We start from the raw sequence: 18478 nt of genomic DNA, 5'->3' as shown, positions 1-18478 counted from the left end.
GTTGGTCTGGCTGCTTGGTGTGCACCATAGAGAGAGCGTGATCTCCCGTGCAAGCACTTGAAGTCTGCTGGCTGCGTCGGACCGCGAATGTGGTATGGCCTCTTCATGTGTGTCTTCAAGAGCTGTCCGAGCGGCTTTATCAGCGTCTTCATTTCCTATGACGCCGCAGTGACTTGGCAGCCACTGAAACGTCACGTGATGTCCTTTCTCATGTGATGTATGAAGCAGGCATCTAATATCGAGCACGAGCTGTTCGAATGGCCCGCGACGCAGAGCTGATAGCACAGATTGGAGGGCTGCCTTTGAGTCACTGAAAATTGACCATTGTCGAGGTGGTTCCCGATTGACGAAACTAAGAGCAGCGCGAAGAGCAGCTAGTTCCGCAGATGTAGATGTCGTTGGGTGGTCAGTCCTAAAGCTGATGGTAATACCTCTTGCTGGGACGACCACAGCACCGGACGAACACTGGATGTTTGTGGAACCATCTGTATAAATATGTGCACTCTCCGCGTACCTCTCGTGCAGAAGAAGCAGAGACAGTTGTTTGAGCACAGGCGACGACAGCTCAGACTTTTTCCCGATTCCTGGTACGCTGAGATGGACTGTGGGGCTGACAAGGCACCAAGGGGGTATCGGTGGCTTAGATGGAGCGGTGAAGCCCGAGGGAATTTTGTCGTTGTACTTGACGATAGTTTTCGAGAATGATGCTTGGTGCCTGTCTGAAGGTAGTGTTGCAAGGTGGTGATAGGGGGCACGTGCAAAATGTCTGATATGCCTTCTCAGGGCTTCCACCGTGATGTGAGTTTGCATTGGATGGTCCCGAGCAATCGCAATAGTTGCCTCAGTTGACGTGCATCTGGGCAAACCAAGACAAACTCTGAGTGCTTGAGCTTGTGCTGCCTGCAGAACACGAATATTTGTCTTGCATGTGTTGGTCAGTACAGGTAGACTGTATCTTAAGAAACCGAGAAAGAGAGCTCTATAGAGTCTCAGCATTGCGTCTACTGACATCCCCCACGTCTTTCCTGTCAAGTATTTAAACAACTGGGAGGTTGCTGTCAGGCGCCGTTTCATGTAGGCCACGTGTGGGCTCCAACTGAGGTCTCGGTCGATAATTACGCCAAGAAATCTGTGGGCTCTGACATAGGAAATGGTCCGCCCATTGATTGAGATGACATAAGGCGTCATTGGTTTGCGAGTAAATGCTACTAGGGCGCATTTTTCTGGCGATATGCTCAGACCTTGTTCACACAAGTAGCTCGCTGTCAAAGTAGCCGCTCTTTGAAGCCGTGCACGTACCTGAGGACGTGTGACTGCCGAAGTCCAGACACAGATGTCATCTGCGTATATTGAAATTTTGGTGGTAGTTGGAAAGTGTTCAGCAAGCCCAATAAGAGCGAGGTTGAATAGCGTCGGGCTAAGAGCACCGCCTTGAGGAACGCCCCTGCTGGTATAGCGTCGCGTAGTTGGGCCATCGTCGGTTAACACATAGAATGATCTTGCAGAAAGGTAACTTGCGATCCACAAAAGTACTCGACCACCTAGGCCAACCGTCACAAGAGCGTCGAGAATTGCCTCATGTAATACGTTATCGTAAGCCCCTTTCACATCTAAGAATAAAGCTGCAGATAAACGTTTACGGGACCTTTCGTGCTGGACATATGAAACGAGATCAACTACATTGTCGATGGAAGAGCGGTCACGTCGGAAACCAGCCATGGAATTCGGATAAATCTTGTAGTATTCAAGGTACCATTCCAGGCGGCCAAGGATCATCCATTCCATTATCTTTCCTACACAGCTGGCCAACGCTATTGGGCGGTAAGAGGCGAGCTCTAGCGGCGATTTGCCCTGCTTCAAGATTGGCACCAGGCGGCTCACTTTCCATTCGTCAGGAACATTTCCCTCCTGCCATGAGGTGTTGTAGAGACTCAATAGTGCTATCCGTGCGGATTCTCCGAGATAGCACAAGGCTCGGTATGATATACCATCTGGGCCCGGAGATGATGAGCGCCTGCAGAGAGCTAGTGCTGCCTCGAGCTCCTCCATTGAGAAAGGAAGGTCCATGCGGCAATCACGGGAACGGGGGACGTCATCTCGGGCTGGAGGGTCTGGACGTGTCGCTTGGTCTGCCATCCGCGCACAAAAGTCTTCTGCGACATCGACGTCTTGCCGCCCTTGGAAAAGCGCGAGCGCCTTGAAGGGAAAACGCTGTTCTGGAAGGCAACGCAGACCTTGCACCGTTTTCCAAATATGAGATAGCGGCTTGCGGGGGTCGAGTGTCTTGCAAAACGTTGCCCAACGTTCAGACGCTAATCTATCCATTCGACGCTGAATCTTCTTTTGTATCCTCCTGGCTGCCCTAAGGTCATGAATTGATTTTGTACGCCGATATCGACCTTCCGCCCGGCGACGAAGTGCGCGAAGTCGCTCTAATTCTATGTCGGAGTCGTTCCGCGTGTAAGAGATCGTCAGCATGCGAGTGGCGTTTCGCATCGTATTTTTAATTGTTTGTTCTAACCCAGAGGGTAGGCCCTCGCTGCAGGCATCTTCCATATCAGATTTGAACTTGGCCCATTGAATCGTCCGAATGGTATTCCGTGGGCCAGATCTAGACGACAAGCCTTTGATGTTCAGATAGGTGGGAATGTGATCACTCCCATATGTCTCAATATCTGGAAACCACTTCACACATCTGGCGAGAGAGTCGGAGACGAAAGCAAGGTCGAGGCAGCTGCCGTATGACACGCCTCGAAGAAAGGTGGGGCTACCATCGTTCAAGAGAGTAAGGCCATAGTTGTATGCGATGTTTGATAATCTTCGTCCTTTTGCATTTGTCTTTGTACTTCCCCATGCTGGATGGTGTGCATTGAAATCTCCAATGATGATCCATGGGGTGGGGCAAACACTCAAGATATCCGCTAATCTTCTAGTGTCGAAATTGCTGGAAGGCGATATATACACGCCTATGAGAGTAAACAAGAGTTTGTTCTTTTTAACTGTGATGCAAATGTACTGATTGTCGTCGTGGGGCGCAATTGGTTGCAAAACATAGGTGAGTTCACGACGAACAAAAACGATGATTTTGCTGCATGCACTATTTGTTGAGGACACGAAACATTCGTACCCTGACAGTCGGATTGGTTTGGACAAGTTGGGCTCACAAATGACAATGAGCGGAAAAACATTGGTGTACACATACTGACGGAAATCTGAAATTCGTGATTTTAGCCCTCTGGCGTTCCACTGCATGACGGACGCTGCCTTGACTTCTTTTCGGAAGGATGGGGTATGGGTGGCCATCTTTCTAGTTGAGGGATTCAAGCACTGGGCTTAAGGCGTCCAGCACTTTAAGTGCGCTTCGAGCAGACGGTGTCCCCATCTCAACTAAAATCGTTCGAATAGCCTCCATGAGGGAACGTAGCACCGAGATGACTTGACCATCTGGTTTAGGCGAATCATCAATGGCCGGAGAAGGCTCCGGTGGGGCCGTGACCTTCTGAGGTTCCCTAGCAAGGGCCTGCGCTACCGAGCCGCTGCTCGGTAGCGCAGGCCATTCCTCTAAAGAAAGAGTCTTATCTGATTCCCTCGTGGAAGTGGTAGGCCCTTTCGCGGCGCGAGTAAGTGGCACCGTTGTGGAGCGGGTACTATCGATTCGCGCATGCGCCTTCTTTGAAGACGTACGACGGTGTCGACGTCGACGCCGACGCCGAACTACTTCGGCTGCCTCCCTGTGGGCCGAATTGTCTCTGGCCATTTGCTTAAGAACCGCGCGCTCCCTCTTGATGCGGGGACAGTCCTTCGACGAGGCTACGTGAGGGCCGCCACAGTTGGCGCACTTCAGAACTGTGGCACCACAGGTCTCTTCTGCATGAGGTTCAGCGCAACGGGGACACAGTAGCGAGTTGGGACACACGCCCTTGATGTGTCCCAGCCTGAAGCACTGATGGCATTGAAGCGGCTTCTGGATGAATGGTCGAACCGGATGTCGAAAATGTCCGACTTTAACGTGGGATGGTATGCAATCCCCCTTGAAAATTACTTTTACGCAGCGCGTATTCCCAAGACGGCGCACTTGCGTAATGATCGTGCCCTCGTTTGCCGGCTTGATGAGGCTAGGTAAATCATCATTGGGAATGGCAGTGTCAATGTCGTAAATTACACCAGCTATCGATGTGTCGTCGATCGGGATGAAGGGGCGCATTTTGATTCCGCCTAGCTCCGTGATTTCTTGAAGTGTTCCAAGCGCACTCGCGTTGTACACGTGTATGGCGAGTATCGAGCGCTAAATAAAATCACACGCAAGGATGTATATCCCATACCTCGAATAGAGGACGCTTTAGACACACTACAGAGCGTGGAGTATCTATCCGGCCTTGATCTTTGATTAGGTTATTGGCAAATTCGGTTGAACGAGAGTGACAAGGAAAAGGCCGCATTCGCTACACCGGACGCATTTTATGAAATCAACATGATGCCTTTTAGCATTTGTAACGCTCCAGCCACATTTGAGCGCATGGTAGATGATGTTCTTCGTGGACTAAAATGGAAGACTTGCCTCTTATCTGGATGATATTGTCATCTTCTCCTCTCACTTCAGCCAACATATTCAACGATTAGACGAAGTTTTCGAGTGCATTGCAAATGCCGGTCTTAAGATAACAGAAAAAAATGCAGAATTGCAAGCAAAAGGATAAAGGTATTGGGCCGCGTCATCTCAAAGGATGACATCCAGCCAAACTCTGCAAAGTTGATCACTGTTCTTCAGAGTCCTCGCCCAGAGCAGCAGAAAGATTTACGCAGTTTCCTCGGTTTGGCATCCTTTCTTTGTCGATTTATTCTATCTGCAACTTCGCAGCAATAGCGGCTCCTTCACAGAAGCTACTGGTTAATGGAGTCTCTTTGACATGGAGTGAAAACTGTGAACCGGCTTTTCAAGCTCTCAAGCAACACCTTACTTTCGGACCAGTGCTTCATCACCTCGATGACAGAGCCCCCACCATGCTCCATACTGTCGCAAGTGCACAAGGTATTGGCATTTCTGCAACCTAATGCGGCATCGGAAGAGCAAGTTATAGCAGACGCCAGCCGAACACTTACTCCAGCTGAGTCGCAACGCACCATCACAGAGCAAGAGTGTCTGGCTATAGTTTGGCGGGTTCAAAAATTTCGCCCATACCGTTAAGGCCGCCACTTCCCCATCGTCACCGACTATTATGCTCTGCGTTGGCTGTCATCAATGAAAAACATGTCAGGATGCTGAAAACGCTGGATAATCCGCCTGCACGAATGTGACTATAAGATAACTTACAAGTCTGGCAAAAGCCATCACGACGAAGACGCATTGTCACACTGCCCACTCTCGCTCCCTTCCAGTAGCACGCTGTCGTCTTCGCCATCATGTCGTTCCGACGCTACACACGCCTCACACCAGCTGTCGCTAACGCCTCGGACGAAGTTACGATTTCATGACGTTCTGATTTCTTCTTGCGTCAGCGGGCAGACTTCTACTGTCGAACTCTCATGGATCGGCTTAGTAGATTCACCGAACCACCCTAGTGCCGCTTGCGACGCCAGCTTAGACAATTCCGCCTTGAAGATGGTGCGCTACACAGCTACGTTTACCATTGGAAAGGTAGTCGCTCGGTCCCAGTTCTTTCTTGCTGCCTTCGCCTACGAGTAGTAGCGGCACTCCAAGACGACGTATCGGCTGGCCACTTAGGCAGTCACAATACCAAGAACCGCATCAGGACCCGCTGCTTCTAACCAGGCCTATCTACAACGGAGGCCAAATACGTTACGTCTTGTGCGTCATGTCAAACCCGCAAATGCTCGACAACCCCTCCTATCGGTTTAGTACAGCCCCTTCCTTGCCCGAACGCACCTTTTGAATACGTTGGTATTGATTTATGTGATTCCTTGCTTTTGAATTATTCCGGTCAAAGTGGGATGGTCCCTTTGGTCGATCATTTAACAAGATATGCGAGACTGCACCTCTTCAATCCGGTACCACTTCTGAGGTCACTTTTTTCTCGCGGTCTTACGCCACAGGGCTCCTCGCGTTGTTCTGAGTGACTGCGGCAAGGCATTTATTTCCCAAGTTATCGAGGAAGTACTTCGATTCACTGATACTGTGCACAAATATACTTCTACATATCATCCGCGAACCAACGACCTTACTGAGCGCTTCCCCCATACGCTGTCTGCAAATGATTTCCATGTACGATCGCCTGACCACAATGACTGGGATAAAATTCTTCCTTTGGTGACATTCGCATATAATACTGCTGTTCAACGGACCACCGTTTACGGCTCTTTTTTTGTGTATCTCGTCCCTGCGATCTCGTCCCTCTGCATTCGACATAAAATTATTTTATTACTTTATTCGCCTAACGTATCTCTTCAAGAAGAGTTTGCTGCACGAGTTGCACATTGCCGTCAAATCGCTCGGTGAAGCACGGAATCAACCCAAGATGAGAAGAAAAGTCGCTGCGACAACAAACGCCGCGATGTCAGTTTTCTCCCTGGAAACCAAGTCCTGCTTTGAACTCAAGTCCGAACTCCAGGCCTCTGTGAGTAGTTCCTTGCACGCTACATTGGCCGATGCACCGTTGTGCAACACACTTTTCCAGTGAATTATCTCGTCTCCCTGGAATACTCCATGTTTGACCACCGTCGTTGGAATAGAGGAATTGTTCACGTCTCGTGGATGAAGCCCTTGAATCCCCGTTTAGATGTTCTCTAAGATGCGGGCGGGCTGGCCGCTTCCATGATGGGGTGCAGTTAGAGTAAGCGCTGTTCACTTACTTCATCGTTTTCATACATAGCCATGATCATACCTGATCTCCTTTTCTGCGCATGACCTGGCGTGTTTTATTTTGTTTAGAATGAAAAGCGCGTGGCAGCTTGGTCGGTCTGGGTCATTTATTATAAATAAATAAATAAATAAATAAATAAATAAATAAATAGATAGATAGATAGATAGATAGATAGATAGATAGATAGATAGATAGATAGATAGATAGATAAATAGATAGATAGATAGATAGATAGATAGATAGATAGATAGATAGATAGATAGATAGATAGATAGATAGATAGATAGATAGATAGATAGATAGATTCATCAAAGTGGCCAAAGTAGACAAGGAGTGCTAATTTCATTAAAAGTGGCTCCGTGAGTTTAGGCACTGGTAATAGTTTTACACAATACTTTCCTTAGTCATCGACGTATTTCAATACACCGCAATCATTGTAATGGATAGCGACATAGAGGTAGCCACAAATAGAACAGAACTAAAATGAAAACTTAGAGATCATTGTGGCTTCTTCACAGCTGTGGTGTCGCGAGTTATCCATGTTGCGGATCAACAATATTGATAACAGTGACACTATTCCTTTACGAGTAGTCTCGATAAACGAATCCAGCAGAGCATACAAAGAAAATATACATTACGCCATTGTAATGTTGTTGAAAATATTATCGCTGCAAGTATACAAAGACCATCCCGTCCATATAGCCACTCGTTTTCTGTTCGAAAGGAGAAAGCACATGAAAAACGGCCGTCTATTGCAAAAAAGGCGCACTACACTTAAACCTATCTGCGAGTGCAGTGCAAACGTTCAGCAAAAGGTACATTTAAGCAAATTGTTCGGTCGGAAAATGAAAGTCTTACCTGTAGTGGACGCAAAGCCGCTCGGCAAAAGGAGAGCGAGAGCGAAGATAACAGGAGCCATGATTGCAGCTTATCGACTCTTGAACCAGAGCAGGTCTCGTCCGTATCTGCGACCAGTTAGATGATGCCTTGCGCTGTTGATTCCTTCGTATTGATAGCACTAAATTAAGTTTCAGACGCGGCTATGAATGCAGATAGTTTCCTACATATGGAGGATTTTCACTTACGTCACTTATCCTCTTTTGCAGATATGTCTAATGGTCGCAGATCCGGGAGTACGACGTGGATGGAGTGTGGCGGCGTGCTCGTCGTTGCACTCGTTAAGAAGGCCTACGGTGTTCCTAAAAGTCGCACGTTGATGCCGGAACAGATGCAAACTAGATGCGAATGAGCGCTGTCTGCATACAATTCAGGGAAGTGAGTTGATGTACCGGTGGTTGCATAGAAATATCGTCATCCTTCTCCGCTAGCTTGAAAGGAACGTAAAAGTACCCATTCAGCTCGATCGTTACCATCAATTGTAAATCAATGCTTGCATGTTCATTGTGAAAAGTAGGGATGGGTCTACCTGCTTACAAAAGTAGCTGTCTCAACATCCCTCTCCGTGGTGATGCTTCGGTGCAAAGCTTACTCCATACGAATTTTATGCAGAAACATCTGTACAAGCATTATTACAGGAAGTCAGATTACCTTTACGGAACCGGTGGTTGGCCAGTTCTCACGGTGCGGCATTATTCGATTCGGCGAAGCACCGATGAACGGGCGCCAAAAGGTCGTAGGAATAGGAACCGTCGAGCAATACAGTTATTGCCGGCCACCCGCGAAAGCGGCCGAAAGAACTCGAGGCAGGTTCAGGGATTGTTGTCTTTTTGTCGTTGGCGCGACCGTGACGCCCCGGCGGTTTTTTGTAGGAACCCCTGTGTTTTCTCTGCCCCGCGCATCCATTGAGAAGCTTGCTAGGATGGCAGGAGTGCGAATACTCTGATATATGTGGTGTATCTGCAATCCTGTGTCCACGAATTGCTGACACTGTATGTGTGCCGACAGCGCCGTATGGCCGGCTGCCGTCGTTTCTCCTGTGTTTGTGAACGAACAATAGAGGCCCACCACGGACTCAAGGGTGTGCGTGTGTGGTGAAATACAAGTGCGCAACCTTTAACAGTAGAGGGGAATCACCCATTCCCTCACCCCTAATTAAAAGGGGCGCGGCGAAGACCTTGGGAGGAGCCGGAATACAATTGGGTTAACTTGATTCGATCGTCACCAATATCTGTCACCAATATTTCAACTAGGGAAAAGATAAATTATTTAAACGCAGGTTTCAGACCAAACTGAGCAGTCTACAAGCTGAGCCTACAATCTGCTGAAAAGCGTCAAGGAGCTAGTGCCATCCACTATCGCCTGGGCCGCCTAGCCGCATCTGAACTGCCAGTTACTAGTTGACATAAGAGACGATAAAGCAATGTCTGCAACGAAGCTCACGGTAGTTCCCTTCAAGTTAGCTCAACCTGCTCGAGGGAGGACGTCAGATCTAGACTCCCGGGAAACACAGCCCAGCAATCGCATCCACCGCAACGAGATCTGCTTGCCAGCGTTCTTCGGGAAAGCACTGTCATCGACTCCACGCTTTATGTACTTGCTGCTGCTACCCGGCCATGCGCATGCCATCATTTGTTTTCTTTTGGACTCTGTTTAGGTGACCACCGTTAAGTGTGTTTTGTGTAGTGTTAATTCCTATATCCACTGTTGACTGTTCGTCGTATTTTTTTCGTCTTCATTGATGTACATTAAGTGCATGTGTGTTAGTGTTCTTGTGTTTCGTTTAAGTTGTGTGTCGTTGTCACCCCATAAATATTTTTTTCTCTCTATTTTTCGGCTCTTGAATCCTTTGTTGCGTGCACGTGAGCACGGAACACCCAACGGGCTTGTATGCCCCGTCGACGACTTCGCGCCGACGGCGAACGGATGACAAGCCAGGAAATTAAGCTGGCGTCCGCAGACAGGACGTTTTGTACAAAAACAGCACAGTGAACGAAGAACGAGAATCGTGTGGATTGATCGATTGGCGCTACTGACCCATTGTTGCCCAATGTCGAATGCACGTGCATGCGAATTGTGAGCGCGCAAGTGTTGGAGTCGTAGCGGCATTTTGAAGGGAATGGAGTTTGACAAGTGGATAGAACAAGGCAAACGGTTAGGCCTAGAGCGCGCTGAGCTGAGGACATGGGTTGCGGAACAGCAGAGGCAGTCCCGGGAAGAGCGGGCGTTGGCTCGAGAGGAAAAAGAGAGGGAGCGAGTGGCGGCGAAGGAAGCCGCAGAAGGGGAGGTACAGTTATTAGAAGTAACGATCCAGCTTAATCAAAGTGGCAACGGAAGAGTGGCTAGCGGCGAGCACCTAGATGTACCGGAGGAGAACAGTTCACGGATAAACACTAGCAGGCTTCCCGTGTCCTTCGATGAAAGAAGGGACGATTTGGACGCATTTATCCGGTGGTTTGAGAGTATCGCCAGAGGTGAGAAAATGCCCGAAGGCCAGTGGTTGACTGCGCTTGCGACCTGTCTAAGCGTAGAAGCGCTTAACGTTTACGGAAGGTTACCGCCGGACGATGAAGCAGGCTACACAAAAGTGAAGACCACTCTCCTGAGGCCCTTTAGCTTCACAGCATACGGGTTTCGAGACAGGTTCAATCACGAGAAACCAGTGGGGGTTGAAACGGCAACCCAATATGCAGCTCGGCTAAGTCGTTATTTCGATAGATGGGTCGAACTTTCCAAAACGAATAATGAGTACAGCTCCCTTCGCGCACTGCTGATTAGAGAGAGATTTTTGCACGGTTGTGGGCCGAATTTTTCGCTTTACGTAAAGGAGAGGAAGGCACAATCTTTGAACGATATGTTAGGGCTGGCAGACCAGTTCTTGGAAGTTCAGGGTGGAGCAAATCTCGCGGAAACAAAGGAGGGTGATCCAGTCGTAGGCGAGAGACAGGAAACTGAAAAGACAGGAAACGGCCGCCCGCTACTACCGCGTTGTTACCTTTGCAATCGCGGAATCCACCTACCCCAGCTACGTCGCAACAAAGCCGCTGCCAACGCGGCCATCGTCTGTTACACGTGTCCTGGAAAGGGTCGCAGGTCGCAAAACTGCCAAGCGGCTTCTAATGACAGACAACAGGCATCGTGCGTTTACGCTCCCACCGAAGTAGATCACCAGGATCAGAAACGCGACGGCTATCTCGAGCTGAGAAATGGGGACACGGTTCCCGTCATCAACGCGATAATGGCGACGCAGCCAAAATTCTCGCCGAGGCCCTTCCGGTTGCCTCCGGTAACCTAGGAGGGAGAGAGATCAAAGTATTGCGGCAGACAGGGTGCAACATGGTGATTGTAAAGGCTGACCTGGCGAATTTGTCCTCAACTTGCTCATTTCATGGCCTTAACGTTTTTCATATCATCGACATGGCTGCTTTCTGGTTTCCAACTGATATAGTTCTAAAGTTCATGTGATACTTTATTTACTTATTAAACAGACAAAAAACATGGAAGCATTGATATCAGTTAGTCCTTGCACAATTCTTAGGACCAACGAATATAATCTTTTATGCAAAAAAAAACATATTTTACTTATCTTGACAGTGCGTAGCATTCAAGAATTCGTTTGCAGCATCTTTAGCAATGGTAATGCAGTTATGATTAATGTATGTGATGCCTCCACAAATTCTATAAGGAGGAGGCCAAGATGCAACGTCAGCCACTCCTCCCCCCCCCCCCACCCAACGAAATTTCTGGCTACGCCACTGACCCTCGCCTCCCTCAACCCGAAAACAAACAAATAAAAAAACGGTTTCTGCATACATTCCTCGCCAAATTTCCTTGCGGCTCTAGCAGTCGCGCTTACCTTGGAGAACCCCCTGCGTAGATCGAGTGCACGATCTGCTCTCCACTGGCACCACGTAGCCTCATCTGATGGCAGAGTTTATTGAAGCGAGTGCGCTATGCGACGAGAAGGTGAGCAAAAAAATGAAATAGTTTAGATTGCGCCGCGAATGTAGTTGTATTTCGAATACTATATGAAAGACAGGTTAAGGAATTATAAAAAAATTAATAATGACAAGCTCCTCAGTTAAATAAGAAAAATAAAGTGATTTTTAAATAGAAACACACCAAGCGATCCGACAATATGCGGGCTCTCATTATAGGTCACTGACTGAATCTCAGAATATTTTATACCAGCCGTGACAACCATTCTGATAGCCGTGTCATAATTCAGAAACGTTAATAGTAATATTTTTTTTAAAATTTCGCAATGCATTGCGTACTCTAGTAAGTGCACCAGAGTATCGAAAAAGATTGATGTGGACGGCATTCTTATACTCATTTTATTTCAGTGAAGCGCATCAGGACTATAGGACGAACAAATAACTTTATGTTCGATCTGTATTGCACACAGTTTTTGGCATGACCACCCTCTGCAATTCTATTCGAATACAGAAGCCTTAAAATATTGTAAGCCGGGAAACATACGTTAATACGAAGTTAAGTTATTCAAATTAGGAGATAATTTCTGCGTCTTAATCTTTTAGCTGATTAGAAGAAGGAGGACTAGGAATCAATTGAGAAGTTTAACCTGATCAATTAGAAGCCATTCAATGCATCAATCTATTATTTCTATTTGCTGTTCAGTACATTCAGCCAAGATTGAAGAAAATTACATCTGGGGAATTACGTAACTAAGCATTTAAAAATGGAACCACGCTACAAAGTGACAATTACAATTGAGACAACATCAGGGACATATTGCATGAGTGATATATCAAGCACATCAAGCTCACTCAGACAGAATCGTAAGGCCAGCTGCGGAGCGAATGCCCCTTTACGCTCTTTGACAGCCCCAATTTGGGACCCCTGAGCCTTCTTAAAGCAGGTTAAGCATAATGTTCACCTACTCCAGTTCATCTCTTATGACCAGTTCACCTGTGGTCTAACTGGTGATATCGAATGCGACGGGCTTCTAGCTAATCCATTTGGCTGGTCACGAAGAAAAAAAAATCCTTCAAAGAATTTGTCAGTTTCGCCCAAAGGACGAAGCATTGAGAGTGATAGCAAGGTTTAGTGCTTCACGTGGATTTCTAGGTAGGTGCTTTATCTGTACGCGGGTGCGACATGTTGGCACGACGCGGCACGCGAGACGAATCCAGCCGGCTAGAGGAAACAGTGCCCTGGCGGCTGCCAGGCGTCCCACACCGGTGAAGCGCCTACAGTGGCGCAGCAGGCGTCGGGCCTCGATGGCGCAAGAGATAAGAGGGACAGGATCACCGCCGGCGTTAGTGGGCGTCATTAGCTAACGTTAACTCGACATTTACTGTCCATTCGTTGCGCTCAGACCACTGCATGGACACAGCTGCCCAGCAGGGACACTTGTGTCCCTATATTACGCGCGCGTCAAAGGCTCATGCCAACAGGCGGAGGGCGGAATGCGGCCTCGGATCCGCCACCGTGGTGACTGAGACGAGCGTGAACGGTGCGTCGATCTCGCTTCGTCATTGTTGCCGCCAAACGCACTCCGCATCTTTGAAGGCCTTCTAACCTTCCACATGCGACCCGTGCATGCGCTGTAGAACGTGGCCGCACCGCTGATGGCACATTTATTCCGATAGTTAGTGATTTTTTTCTCTGATCACTACAATAAACGTGTGCGTTTAGCTACCTTATCTTTCCGCAATTTCACTGCCACACACCTTTTGCCTCAAGCATAGGCTCTTCTGGCTGGACAAATAGGTCCCCGAACAGCGCACTGCTTTGTAACATCATATTGCATGTTTCTTTGTGAATCTCGATTATTAACAAATCTAGAATAAACTTAGTGAAAACGGGTAATACCTCGAATGCTCAATAGCAGGCTCAAGTCTCGCCGTTAACTCAGTGTATTTACCCTGGTGATCAATGGGAGTGTTTCCATATCAATGACAAAATGAAATGGTCACTTTATCCCTCAGCCCTTTTCATATATTTGTATTTGGACAGTGCTATTACTATTCGTTTTCTATTTTTATTACTATTCCGCCGAAATTACCTCTCCTCAAGGAAGCTACGCCTATAGAAGCACCTTCTTCCACGCGATCGTGCTTAATTGTCATTCAGCAATATTATGACTGCGTTCGTCGGCGCTTCTATTGGCATGGTCTCTACCGTGACGTCTGCCGTTATGTCGCTGCGTGTGACCTTTGTCAACGACGCAAAAAGCCAACCACACTCTCTGCAGGGATGCGATCGCGCAAACAGCTCGCCTTTCCGTTCTCTCGCTTGCCCTATCGTGATTCGTTGGCGCCCGCGCGTTTGGTCACGGCCGTCATTGCTCCGGGGCGGGACCACAATATGCGCTTACGTCACACTCCCGTCGATCATTACAAAACCGAGTGGAATCGGCCGCTATCGTGGAACGATCGACAAGGGCATTCGTTTCGAAGAATGAATGGCCGTTGCCATAGCAGCGCTAGTAGCAGACGATGCGCCTGTCGTCTGCTCATAATGTCGGCGCTCGCCGAACACGGCTGGCCCTGGCGGGGGTCCAGTTTTTCGAGATGAAAACGCAATCCGCCATCGCAGAACGTTAGCGATGTTAATTATTGAATACAACTGTGATCACAGTGAAATTAAATGTTGTGCCTGCGCTGTGATAAATAAAGTGTTATTTTTTTAATTTTGATTTATGTGAGCGCTTTTGTCGAGAATGATCACGGTTTCACGTTGTGCTCAGAGAATCGCGTTTATTGTTTGGCGGTTTGGCGCTCACTAGTCACGATGGCCGCTCCTATTGTCGCGCTTTTGGAGTCTCTCGGGCACCTCGGCGACGCATCTTTCTTGACGAATTTGACGAGCTTACATAGGAAGACTTCCGCGAGCACTTCAGGCTCTCGAAGAGCACTGTGCGGTGGCTCTGCGAGCAATTGGAAGACGCCATCGGTGGCATCGCGACGCAAGACAAGGTGCTTCGTGCTCTCCGTTTCTTCGCGACGGGAGAGCTTCCAAAATCCATCGGCAGCGAAGAATTCGTATCCATGGGGCAGGCTTCTGTGAGCGAGAGCATTCACGCAGTTGCGGAAGCAATAACCGTGGTGGGCCGGCAACAGGGTTGGGTGAGCTTCCCTTTGACAACCGTAATTGCAGCGGCACCTGTGGAGGCCGCCTGCCCGGCCTTCGTGGCCGTGTCCTCAATTTGGTTGGCACCTCCACGGTGACGGGAGTGTGCGAGCCTACTATAAAAGATGAAAGCGTGCAAAAAATGGCAGATCGTGAGTACTTTAGATCATGGTATTTAATGAGTAGAGCCCTTTTGTTGACATGAAGCCAGCAGTCTTGCCCGGACTGAGTCCTTCAGGCTGTTTGATCGCTATGAGCATCCCGTCGACACAGGCTACTACACCGGGAATGCGGCCGCGATCCGCAAATGCCGTCTTTGCACTAGCCTTGCCGACAATTCAGAAAGAAGACTCCAACTTATCGAAGTTTGAAGAGAAGATGTCAATAATTTGTTACACATGTCAACAGAGAGGGCATGTTGCTCCAGGATGCAGGTAACCAACGGTGTCTGCTAACCTGCCAATAGAAGAAAGCCATTTGCTGCTGTCTTACACCTACAATATTTCTCCGACGTTTAATGTGGAGACCCCGGGTAAAGAACCCCGACCAGAAATTAACCTTGATACACTGAGTACAATAACAAAACTGTTACATCGTAACTCGGACACTATGCTTGACGCAGGAGAGGCAGACACATGCTTACAAGCTGGAAGAATGGGCGTTTATTTTCAGTGCACGTCGGAATATAAAGACAGGTTAGGGAATGAGGGGAAGGGAAACGAAATAAGAAAACATAAGACAGGCAACCAGATTGGCACGTGTGGCTGTAGACCAGCTGAGAAATGATAAGAAGAACACTGCAGTTATAACATTTCTCCATCAATAATACTGAAGATGCTGCACAGGTCTGCACTCTCGTGTTGAGCGTCGGAGTTCCGCGGCCACTGTAGGTCCACCGTTTCTCTCTCGTGCGTCCAGGGGTTGGGGTGGTGACTGACGCTGTGGTGGCGACGTTTCACGAGTTCAGGCTTTTGCCTTTGGTTCGGAAGTTTCTTCCGGAGTTCTCGAGATGGACGAGCTCTCACTTTCCCGGTGGCCTTGCGTAGCCGTTGGGTCTTTCTTTGTGTGAACTTGATCAACGTGTCGCCGAACGAGGCCCTCAGGCGTTTTCAATGTCACCATCTTAACTCCGTCTGCTGACTTTACCATGCCAGTCTTCCATTTATCACCTTTACCAAAGTTATGGACGTAAACATTTGTGTCTGGTGCAAGAGTCCAGTCATCCGATGTTCCCGATCTTCCTACAACCAAAGGAGGAAAACATGTGTCGAGGCGGGATCGGATTTGGTAGCGAAGAAGAAGTTCCGAAGGAGATTCGCCCGATGCAATGGGTGTTCTCCGGTAGTTGAAAAGTAGTCTGCAAAGGCAATCTTCTAATCTGCCCTGGTTTATCTTTTTCAGCCCATCTTTAACCGTTCGGACAGCTCTCTCTGCTAGGCCATTCGACTGTGTATGAAACGCAGCCGTGCGCAGGTGGGTTATGTTATTGTTGTTCGCAAAATCAGTAAATTCTTGGCTAGTGAACTGCGTCCCATTATCTGAAACAATGGTGCGAGGGATGCCGAACCTGCTAAAGAAGCTGCGCAGTCAAGTAATAGTCGAAGATGTGGTCGCCTGTTTCATTGGTACGGCCTCAATCCATTTGCTGTGAGCATCTACGAAAACAAGGATCATGTTTCCTTTGATTGGCCCCGCGAAATCTAGATGCACTCTTGACCAGTTCTCCTGGCAGGTCGGCCAGCTAACTGGCGGAGCAAATGCCGGCATTGGTGGATTTCGGATGCAGCTTGTTCACCCCGCTGACGGTTGTTCTATGTCGTGGTCCATTCCTGGCTACCGAAAAGCTGATCGAGCGATTGATGTCATCGCCGATGATCCTTGATGTGTCTCGTGCAACATGTGCTACATTCTATGGTGTGCGTTAACGGGAATGACAGCTCTACGGCCCCAATACAGCAAATGGTGGGACAAGGACAGTTCTAGTTTGCGGTCGTAAAAGGGGAGTAAGCTTCGTTCTAATTCTTTAGAGCTTGGAGGCCACCGATCTCTTGTGTACTGCGCGACCTTTGAAAGTACTGCGTCACCTGCCGTCAGCGCCTGCAGTTCTTCTACCGAGACCGCCCCCTCCTGGACAGATGCGAGTGCCAGAACGTAGTCAGCCGGCTCCCATTCCGTGGTTGGCTCCAAAGTTTGTTGTGGCAACCTACTAAGCGCGTCCGAGTTCAGGAGCTGCTTGCCTGGCGAATACTGTAACTTGTAGCGAAATACTCCCAAATACAGCACCCAGCGCTGTATGCGAGCAGCAGCCAGAGGCGGAGTGGGCCGATCCGGCCTCAGCAGGCCCAGGAGCGGCTGGTGATCTGTGACCAGGATGAATTCTCGGCCTAGAAAATAATCACGAAACTTCATTACTTCATATACGAGGGCCAGTGCTCCACGTGCAAGTTGCGAATAGTTTTTTTCTGCTTTCGACAATGTCCTTGAACGAAATCCGATTGGCTTGTTGACGTTCCCTTTCGTGTGAAAAAGCCCTGCGCCTATACCTTTTTGCGATGCGTCGCACCCTAGTTTCAGCGGTTGTGAAGGGTCGAAGTGAACCAATACACCTGCTTGCTGCAAACACCGTTTTGCTTTATCGAACGCCGTTTGTTGCTCTTGTTCCCAGAGCCAATGTCTGTTCTTTTCCAGCAGCCGATACAGTGGAGCGGCCAGAGACGATATGTTCGGCAAAAATTTTGCATAGAATGTGATCATGCCGAGAAAAGAACGAAGCTCGGCTACAGTTTTCGGGCTAGGGCCTTCTGTGATAGCTTCGCCATTCTTTTCTATTGAGCGCAACCCTTGCTGATCGATTCGATGGCCGAAATATGTAACGGACACTTACCGAAACTTCCATTTGTCGAGGCGCAGTTTAACACCATTCTCGCGGAAACTCTGTAGAACGGCTTTGAGCACTTCGTCACTTCCTGCTCTTTCGGATACCAAGACATCGTCCAGATAAGCTTGCGCGCCTGATAAGCCTTCTAGAACTGTTTCCATTCTGCGTTGAAAAATGGCTGGCACAGCGGCAACGCCGAAAGGTAATCTGTTGTACCAGAAAAGACCTTTATGCGTGTTAATCACGCATAACTGGCGCGATTCCTCATCGAGAGGGACTTGGTTATATGCGTCACGCAAATCTAGTGTGCTGAAATGTTCTCCACCGCTTAAGGACGCGAACATGTGATTGATTACTGGCAATGGGTACTGCTCCAGCTCACATGCCGAATTTAAAGTGACTTTGAAGTCGCCACAAATCCTAACGGTGCCGTCCTTCTTAAGGACGGGTACAATGGGGGTAGCCCACTCAGAATGCGGCACTGGTGACAAGACGCCTAATGCCACGAGCCTATCAAGCTCTTCAGATACCTTGTCGCGTAGGGCGAAGGGTATCTAAAGGGTATCGGGCCTTACAGAACTTGGGCGTGGCTCCCTCCTTCAGCTGTAGGTGTGCCGCGGGTCCTTTGATGAGACCCGGATCCGAGCTGAAAACATCTGGAAACTCGGCAAACACGTCAGCAGTGACCTGCGTGGTGGTAGACGGCTGTGCGGTCAGCGGCTTGGCTGAGGCTGAGGACGGGGGAGCCTGCGTCGCTCAGGAGGGAAATTAGGTCTCGACCACATAA

The sequence above is a fragment of the Dermacentor albipictus genome, chromosome 8 (assembly GCF_038994185.2).
Source record: "Dermacentor albipictus isolate Rhodes 1998 colony chromosome 8, USDA_Dalb.pri_finalv2, whole genome shotgun sequence".
Taxonomy (NCBI): domain Eukaryota; kingdom Metazoa; phylum Arthropoda; class Arachnida; order Ixodida; family Ixodidae; genus Dermacentor; species Dermacentor albipictus.
This window is presented reverse-complemented; position numbering follows the sequence as displayed.